We start from the raw sequence: 9,634 nt of genomic DNA, 5'->3' as shown, positions 1-9,634 counted from the left end.
CTTAACAAAACAAAAAATCTTTCATGCTGTGATACTTGCCAAGTGCCAACAATGTCAATTGCCCAAATCTGGAGAGAAAAACAGAAGCAGTGGCAGATGGGGACATTGTACGACTGATACTGAAATATGTGGTTATAGTGGTATACAGTGGTTCGGTACCCTAACTAGGACAACCTAACTAAGGTGAATTGAACACTGTCTATGCTTGACTAGGTGACTGTGTAATAAAGTGGACTTAATATTTGACACTGTGTCTGGGATTTTAACAGAAGGTCAGAGAAAACTGAGACTCCCAGATGTGACCTTCTGTACTTTGGGTACCAGTGGTGCACCCTTGAAATGCAGGGGGCATGGCGGATTGTAAATAACTAAAAGTTCACTTAGGTACTGAAGGACGTTAAGAGCATTATAGGTCAAAAGTTGAAATTTGTAGTCACAAATTCCTCCAATCCACCTATGAAATTCACCTATTCAATGGCATTTGATAAACTTTTTGCTCCGCCCCTTCCCCAGCCCCGGGGAATAATTTAAAACTACCAACAGTTCTTCCTCTCAGTAAACAATGTGAGCACACTGGTTTTGGGTTGTGGTGTGTGCATCAATAAATCCACTTTGCCCAGATGTGCCATCACTGCGCTTCCTTCCACGTCAGCCCATGGAGATGACAGAGATTAAACAAACTGATCAGGAAAGTTTGCTCAATAATTGGTGAGGAACTGGATAGCAAGGAAACTGTGGCTGAAAGAAGACCATTGTCCAGACGTCAGTCTATCATGGACAGTGTACACAGCCAACTCCACGGGGTGGTAAACAATCTGAGAAGTACATTTAGCCACAGAATGACCACCTTAAGGTGCACCACTAACCGCCACAGAAAATCCTTCCTGCCATCTGCTGTAAGACTTCAAATTCTGCCTTCGGAGCTCACCGACAAAATAATCAAAGTAATGAAATAATTCTGTGTCTGTGCAATATCTTATATGTCCTATGCCGCAATATTATTACTATATTCATATAATAGTTATTTTTACGAAAACACGAACAGGATAATTTTATACAATTATAGAATTACACAACAGGTGAACACGATCAGGGAACATTACATGGGACTAACATGAAACTCCGGTCCGAATTCCAGACCCGGAGTAACCCCTGCCGGACCGGATCATACTCTATTCAGATTCATTTAAGTCACGGTTTCATGGTGCAGGGATGGACACATTTGCATGGCTTCACAAACAGGGGGTTTATTACATTAAGCAGGTACACGCATCAGAACAAGACTTACATATTAAACTGCACACAATCAGGTTAACAATGAACAAAACACAACGAAGCTCTGGCTCCAATCATGGAGCTGGAGTGCCCACTCCAGAGTCGGTTCATGACAGTTTATTTTTTTACTATTGTAATTATTTTTCATCTAGACTCTTTCATCTAGACTCTTCTCCGTCTTGGCCCCTCGGTGGTGGAATGAACTTCCCCTCGAGGTCAGAACAGCTCAGTCACTGAGCACCTTCAAACGACAGCTCAAGACCTTCCTCTTTAAAGAATATTTAGATGAAATTGTAATTTTCTTGTTGTCGAACTTTGTGTACAGAATCTACAACAGAGTGAATAAAATAGATGTATTCATAGTTGGGGTCCTAGTGAACCGGAATTGGTCTCTTCATCGATGGTAACTTGAAAGCACGTTGTAAGTCGCTCTGGATAAGGGCGTCTGCCAAATGCCGTAAATGTAAATGTAAATCTTATTCTCTATTCTTATGTTATTCTACTGTCTTGTGTGTCTCTGTGTCTGTGTGATGTGGCAGTCATGCACAAACAAGTATTTCTGATTCTGTTGCACTATTCAGTAGATTGCAAACATTTCATCATTTTATGATGACCAACGATGAATGGAAGATGGGGAGTGGTAATAAATGCTGTGTTGCAGAGGCCAAAGGCGTGGAGCCTTCTTTATTGAATACTGGAAGTTCAAGGTGTACAGATTCAATTTCTGGGAAAGCTATTCTTGTGGTAGGGGATGTAAAGAGGTGAAGATCTGTAGTTTGCAACCCCCTCCCATCACCAGTGAACATCTCCATCCTGTCATGAACATAAATCTGGAGCACCAGCTCACCTGGAGGCAGGGCAGTAACATGCCACGACACATACAATTTAGAGTTCAGAGCCACAGACAACTGTATTGAATGCACAAAAATCCGAAATTATGTTTTGTACACATAGCAAAACATAACACCCTCACCACATCCCAATTACACACACCAATTACAACTCACACAGCTGTTAATATTTAATAACACACGCACACTTCTTCTTGCCCATATTCAACAGCAAGTTGTTCACAGATCACACACTTTGGTCTGCACTTTCTGAACAACAGTAAATGTGTGTAAAATCAATATTTCTAAAAACTCATAATATGTAAGAGATTTTAACCTAGGTATGTGATACTTGGGATGACATTATCATGAAAATTAGATTGTTAGTCATTAGATTGCTTGCAGAAAATAACTTAGTGGGTGGTAGTAGCCTAGTGGATAACACACTCGCCTATGAACCAGAAGACCCGGGTTCAAATCCCACTTACTACCATTGTGTACCTGAGCAAGACACTTAACCCTAAGTTGCTCCAGGGAGACTGTCCCTGTAACTACTGATTGTAAGTCGCTCTGGATAAGGGCGTCTGATAAATGCTGTAAATGTCATGTAAATGTAATGTAACTTGCATAAATATTTCAGCAGTATCTATTTCTAACTTTGCTTGGTGTCCTAGACAATTGCCTTGTTTGCCTACCTGGTTGTTGAGGCTGTATGTGCACACACGATTGTATCAAGTCCATATCGACATAGTGGTTCTCAGCTCCAGCCATCCAGCCCCAATCCTACAGTTATGTTTTCTTTTGCCATGGCCTTATCTTTAGATGGTGACTCTCCCTCTCCTGGTGGTGCAGCACAGCTGGATCCACCTGTTGAGTCTGTGTCTGGATGTGGAAATTGTCTGATGCTGCTCTGTTTCGCCTACTCTACAGACTTTTAAAAGTGTAGGTGACACGCAACAAAGAGGGAGCACAGGTGTGACCATCACACACACCACTACAAACATGCACAAACACAAAACCCATTGTAAATACTCACAGACTTGTATATAGACCACTAGGAGTCCTCTGTGCAGATACAGAGGCTATGTGATCTGAGCATTCTCAGAATCTGAATTGGTCTTACAAGAAAAAAGAGCTGCAAGACCAAGCGTGTTCAAGGAAACAAATATCATGTTATAGGAAATGTACACATATTCTATTTTCACACATTAAAATGCAGCTATTAACTACATCAGCCACAAACTTGTAATTGGTTTCTAGTTCTTGTATTACTAGATTAACTAGATTAACTGAAAATGTATGAAACATACAAGTAGAAAATAGTTCTACAAAGGAGAAATCTAATTGGACTGTAAAGGAATAGAACGGGCTGAGATTTGTGCCAGTAGAAACTGAATTTGAATTGATGAAACTGAGGATGATTGTTATAATGTGAATTCCAATGAAACCGAATCTGCATTTTTAATCTCTAAAAATGAAACACAAATTCAATTCTCCAAATATTAGTTCCAGGTCCTTGAGAAGAAGCAATAGAGCAAATATTTTTTGTTTGATGAAATGTCTCTGGTATGCAGATTTGTTTCATTGAATTAGATCCACTTGTGGTGGTGGTAATTTTTCAACAGAAAGTTAAAGGAGTCTTTATTAGTCATGAGTGCAGGACTGATCCCGAAGCAAATTTTGTCAGCTAAGACGGACAGTTTGGCTTCTCCGTCTGACTTAGCTTTCTTGGTCACTAATCCTGTCTAGGACTGGGAGTTGGAGTTTTCTTTCAAAGAACAGAAACTGCATTTGGAAGCGGCTAAGTTACGTGGCGAACATGAAGCTTAAGTACATAAAGACCAGGAACTTGATAATGAAGTTCGTTGGTTGGTACATATTTTTGAATTGGAAAAAGCAAAGTTGGAACACAGTTAGGGCACAGTTTTACAGTACATTGGAAGACACAGTTTGACTTACTGGACGTGAGTTCGATTTTGAACCTGTTAAAATGTTGCAATATACTGGCTTGGTTCAGAGAATCTTAGCATCTAAGCTACCCTGAACTTTGGATCTAATGTTTTAGTTCAAGGCTTCGAGTTGGCACACTTTAATCTCTATTTCTTTTAAAGTGGCTGTGATTCCATATGCCCATGGAGGAGTTGTCATTCTTGTTCTCCAATGATTTGGCAGGCCCAAAAATCTTCTCTCTCCCAGAGGCTCAAGTTTAGCAACAAAAAGACCTAACTGCCAAAATGTTCTGTTTTTGGTGCATGATCAATACCTGGCTGGACACTATGGCATTAGAAAACTTAACCAGTGAAATCTGTGCTATTTTTATTTGGCCTGGCCTTAAGTCAAATGTGGTGCAATACTATAGCCAGTCAGAGATTTACTTAATATCAGTGATTGCTATATTAATTATTCATCTGTATAATTTAAGTCCCCAAAAATCTGGGCCAGGCCACACCTTTACATTTTACATTTACATTTACATTTACGGCATTTGGCAGACGCCCTTATCCAGAGCAACTTACAACGTGCTTTCAAGTTACCATCGATGAAGAGATCAATTCCGGTTCACTAGGACCCCAACTATGAATACATCTTTTTATTCACTCTGTTGTAGATTCTGTACACAAGTTCGACAACAAGAAAGTTACAATTTAATCTAAATATTCTTTAAAGAGGAAGGTCTTGAGCTGTTGTTTGAAGGTGCTCAGTGACTGAGCTGTTCTGACCTCGAGGGGAAGTTCATTCCACCACCGAGGGGCCAAGACGGAGAAGAGTCTAGATGAATGCTTGAATGGGATTGAGTTGGAGGTGATGGGCTGCCATCCAAGACGAGATGTCGGTTAGACATGCAGAAATTTAGGAAGCAGCATGTAGGTCAGAGGGAGGAAAGGAGAAGAGGAGTTATAGCATAGCAGTGGTAGGATAATCCATGTGAGGAAATGACCTCACCAAGTGATCTCGTGTAGAGGGAAAAAAGGAGAGAACCTAGCACCGAGCCTTGAGGGACACCAGTGGAGAGTCTACGTGAGGTAGAGGTGGATCCTTTCCAAGTCACTTGGTAAGATCAAGGTAGGAAGCAAACCACTGCCATGCTGAGCCCCGAATTCCAAGCCTCTTCAGGATTGACAAGAGAGTCTTGTGGTTAATGGTGTCAATTGCTGCAGAGAGGTCGAGGAGAATAAGAACCGTTATAAATCATACTTAAGCAGCTGCCTGTTTCATTTTATCTGACTCTTGTTGAGTCATTTGCAAAGATGAATACACCAATGGGATTGTATTTTGTTTAAATGGGGTGCTGTCCATTGCACATACTTTACCAACATATGCAAAAACAAATTATTTTTGTTTGACCACTTCAGCCAGTTTGTTTCCTCTGAGGACTTCACTTTCAGCTACCTGGAATCTGAGGCAGAGTATTCTGTAAAATGTCTTTCCTATGTGTGCCATGAACATAGACTTATTTTTGACATGTATTCTATATGAAATGTTCTTTGATTATGTTACAGTCTAGGCTCATGTCAGATGGAAATTCCTGTATCTCTATCAAGCTGCGGTGTCCCACAAGCAAAAGGTGTCAAAAGCCAGCAAATGGCTTGAGGTGTCATGACGAGAATGTCCTTGTCGGGGGAAGATGACCACCGTCTTCCTGTTTGTTTTTGAATAAGGCAGAGACATGAAAAGGACAATCTTGATTGGTCTGTGAATTCTCTTTTGGGACTCAAATGCAGAGTATAAAATATTTTTCACTTGTGAGCTGTGGGCTGTTTCTTTTTCCTCCTCCATTGGGGGCTCTACTTTCTGGGCCTTTCTCTCCCTCTTTCTCTCTCCGTTTTTATGTTTTTCTGTAAAATTGGTACCATTTTTACATACAACATTTTCATGTAACTGCAATAGTAATCTACTGGTGTTAATAAATTAGAAACCGTTCATTCTTGTTACCTCTATTGTGCCAGGTAACATCAGAGAAGTGATTTTAATACAGTGCTTGCTTGCCTTTTTTATACTCATCTGCCTCTAATTGAACACTCTCAGAAATCTGAGAGTGAGCACACTCTGGTGTGAGCCTCCAGTCATTCCTAGTTTTGACGGTTTTAAACTGTCGTCCTGCTTGTTATACGCTGTTGTGGACAATGTAAATAAAAAATATATTGCATTCCATCTGCTGATGAAAGAAGTTATGATCTTTGGTCTTGTGGTGGAACATTTCTTTCAGGAGCCAAAGCAATAGTCAATAACGTTCCCATTCTGAGTCACAACTGACACCAATCTCTTAGAGTAGTTTTAACTAGGTTGACCCAGGTCTCCTGAAGAGTTTTGGCCCATTCTTCTATTTCAAATTGTTCTAGCTGGTCCAAATTGCATGATTTTCCACATTCACTTTGAGCACCTGCCACAGATTCTCAATCTGTTCATAAATCAGCAAAAAAGCCTCTTGGAGGTGTGTCCTCAACCCAACAGGAAGTCAGTCATTTTGGTGAAAGTGAAGGGATTGTCATTGTAAAACACTGCAGCACAGCACATGGTGCACACAACGAAATGTGTCATCTGCTTTTTACCATCAGCCTTAGTGAGCAGTAGGGTGCCTGGGGAGCAGTGCATGTCTTTGTCAAATTCTTTATTGGAAGACCCTGATTCAAAGGTTCACTGGAGCAAAAAAGTATTTGACATCCACCAATTGTGCAAGATGAGAGATGTGCGTAATTGAAGGCACACTTCAACTGTCAGAAATAGAATGTAAAATCCAAGAAATCACATTGTATGATTTATTTGTGTAATGGTGCAGAAAATAAGTATTTGGTCAATAGCAAAAGCTCACCTCAATTCTTTGGTAATGTAATTTTGGTAATTTTTGAGGGCAGAAGAGTGTGAATTGGCATCAGGAATGGGAGGAGTTTTGTAATTACAGGCTCCTCTACAAAAAGGAAAACACAAACAGGACAGAGAGAACACAGACCACACATCGCATGACCAGGGGATATAACAATGCAGGGGACGTAACAGTGGGTAAGGTGTTCTTGGGATGCAATTCAGAATTCTTCCCCCTCCAAACACGAGTTCTATTTTGGTTTCATATGACCACATGACATTCCCCCAATCCTCCTGTGGATCATCCAGATGGTCTCTGGCAAACTTTAGACAGGCCTGGACATGTGCTGGCTGAAGCAGGAGGACCTTTGAAGCGCTCCAAGATTTTAATCCATGATGACATAGTATGTTACTAATTGCAGTGGTGGACAGTAGCAAAGTAAATGTAATTCACTACTGTACTTAAGTAATTTGTGTGTCTGTACTTTACGTAAAATTACTAAAGTAAATTTGTGGATAATTTTTACTTTTACTGTTGTACATTTCAATGTCAAAATCTTACTTTTTAAAAAAGAATAGACACCATGTACAAGCATCTGGAGTACCCCAACTCTTCAGTCTTGTTTGCTGACTTATCCTCAGCTTTCAACACTTTGCAACCCCACATCCTGGCTATTAACTTTCCTCAAAATTTCATCTGGACAACCAGTTAATCCTGTGGATATCTGACCAATAGATAACAGAGAGTGCTGGTTAACAACAAGGCTATGTGCTGTCTCCTATGCTTATCATTTTTGGCCAACTGTTTCTCCTTCAACACAGAGGAGATTGTCAGGAAGTGTCATCAGTGTCAATACCTCCTTAGAAAGCAATACCTCTTTGGAAGCAAAACACATTTTACTGACTTTCTATTACTCCTTCATAGAGTGTATTATCTGTGTCTAATTTTCAACTGATATATGTGTGCACTGCTCCTCTGTACCTTTTAAATAAACGTCTTTGAATTTAATTTGATGAAATATAATAGATCTTTATGTCATTATGCTATTAAATTAATGGCTTGACTCAGTGCTTTCTGCCATTTTCCCAGGATGGTAAAATCCACTGTCGCTGTTCTCTATGAATGTCCAGAGCCGTGATCCAGTGGGGGGGACCAGCTGGGCACCCGGCCAATGGCAATGCTCCCTGCACGGTCCTCATTATAATATTAGCTTGCAAATACACTGCAATTCCTCGCGCATCTACATGGTAACTTCACACACACCATGTACTACTCAAGCATCTACATACAAACCTCACGCATACACACCATATATTACATTTACATTTACAGAATTTATCAGACGCCCCTTTACTTATATATTCCTCACATATCTACATATACCACTTTTTCCTTGCACATACTACTTCTGCCGCACACGCATTCACATAGTTTGACATTTTTTAAGAATATATGGTGTGTATGTGTGAGCTATGTATGTAGATGCGTGAGGAATATATGCGATATGCATGACTTTACTTAGAGCTGACTGGAGGACCCAGACACATTTCAACGGATAGGCAAATTAATTTGATTTACCACCATAAATAAATGTTCTCCTTGTTGTTCCAGTCATGAGAAGTAGGCAAGACTTTCAATTCTTGATATTCTTACAACTTCCACTCCTGCACCATAGAGAGCATCCTGACAGTGGGGCAGTGGTGGCCTAGCGGTTAAGGAAGCAACCCCGTAATCAGAACACACTGCTCCCCGGGCGCTGGTCTTGGCTGCCCACTGCTCACTCAGGGTGATGGGTTAAATGCAGAGGACAAATTTCACTGTGTACACCGTGTGCTGTGCTGCTGTGTATCACATGTGACAATCACTTCACTTTGACAGGAAACATTTGAACCTGGTTTGGGAAGAGCACCATGTAGGACAGGCGAGCCCTACAGAGGGTGGTTCGATCAGCTGAATGCATTATCTGTAGCAAGCTTCCTGACCTTCAATCAATCTACAGTGAAGGACCTCAGCCACCCCAACAATGGACTGTTCTCTCTGCTGCAATCAGTGAAGCACTTCTACTCCCTGAAGTCCATCACAGAGAGAATGAGGAGGAGCTTATTCCCACAGGCCATACGAGCTCTCAACCACAACACTAGTACATAGAACAGAACTTTAATACACTCCAGCACTTTCATTCACTTCTGGACTCAATCCCCCCCAGAATACTGCACAAATTTTCACTTTACACATTTTCACACCTGCACCCTACCTTAAAACCCTACTTTAAAAAACATAAAACTGTAATATTTGGTTATGTTTGCAACATTTGCATATTGGTTCACTTGAATACTTGCAATATTTCATTGCATATCATACAGTGTATGACTGTGTGTGACAAATAGAATTTGAATTTGAACAGATGATTGTGGGTTGTGGCCTGGTCGGGAGGGGTGAATTGTGATTTTTACATCATGCACCCTGCACAATGCACATTGTGGGTAATCTATTATTTTCTCTCTCAACATTTAAAAGTTTGATTTAACGTGGCAGGATGTTTGTTTAAGGGGCATTGCCCCCTCTTGTCCCAGAATAATGGTGGGCCCAGTCCTTTGACAGCTCTCTGTTCATTTAAAGAGATATGTTTAAATGGTTGCTCCTAATTACAATAATTGAGATTCAAATCAGAGCTCAGTGATTAGGTATTTTCTACTGAGCTAAACAGAAAATCACGAGTAAATCAACA

Source organism: Denticeps clupeoides, chromosome 11 (genome assembly GCF_900700375.1).
Source record: "Denticeps clupeoides chromosome 11, fDenClu1.1, whole genome shotgun sequence".
In the NCBI taxonomy this organism is placed as follows: domain Eukaryota; kingdom Metazoa; phylum Chordata; class Actinopteri; order Clupeiformes; family Denticipitidae; genus Denticeps; species Denticeps clupeoides.
This window is presented reverse-complemented; position numbering follows the sequence as displayed.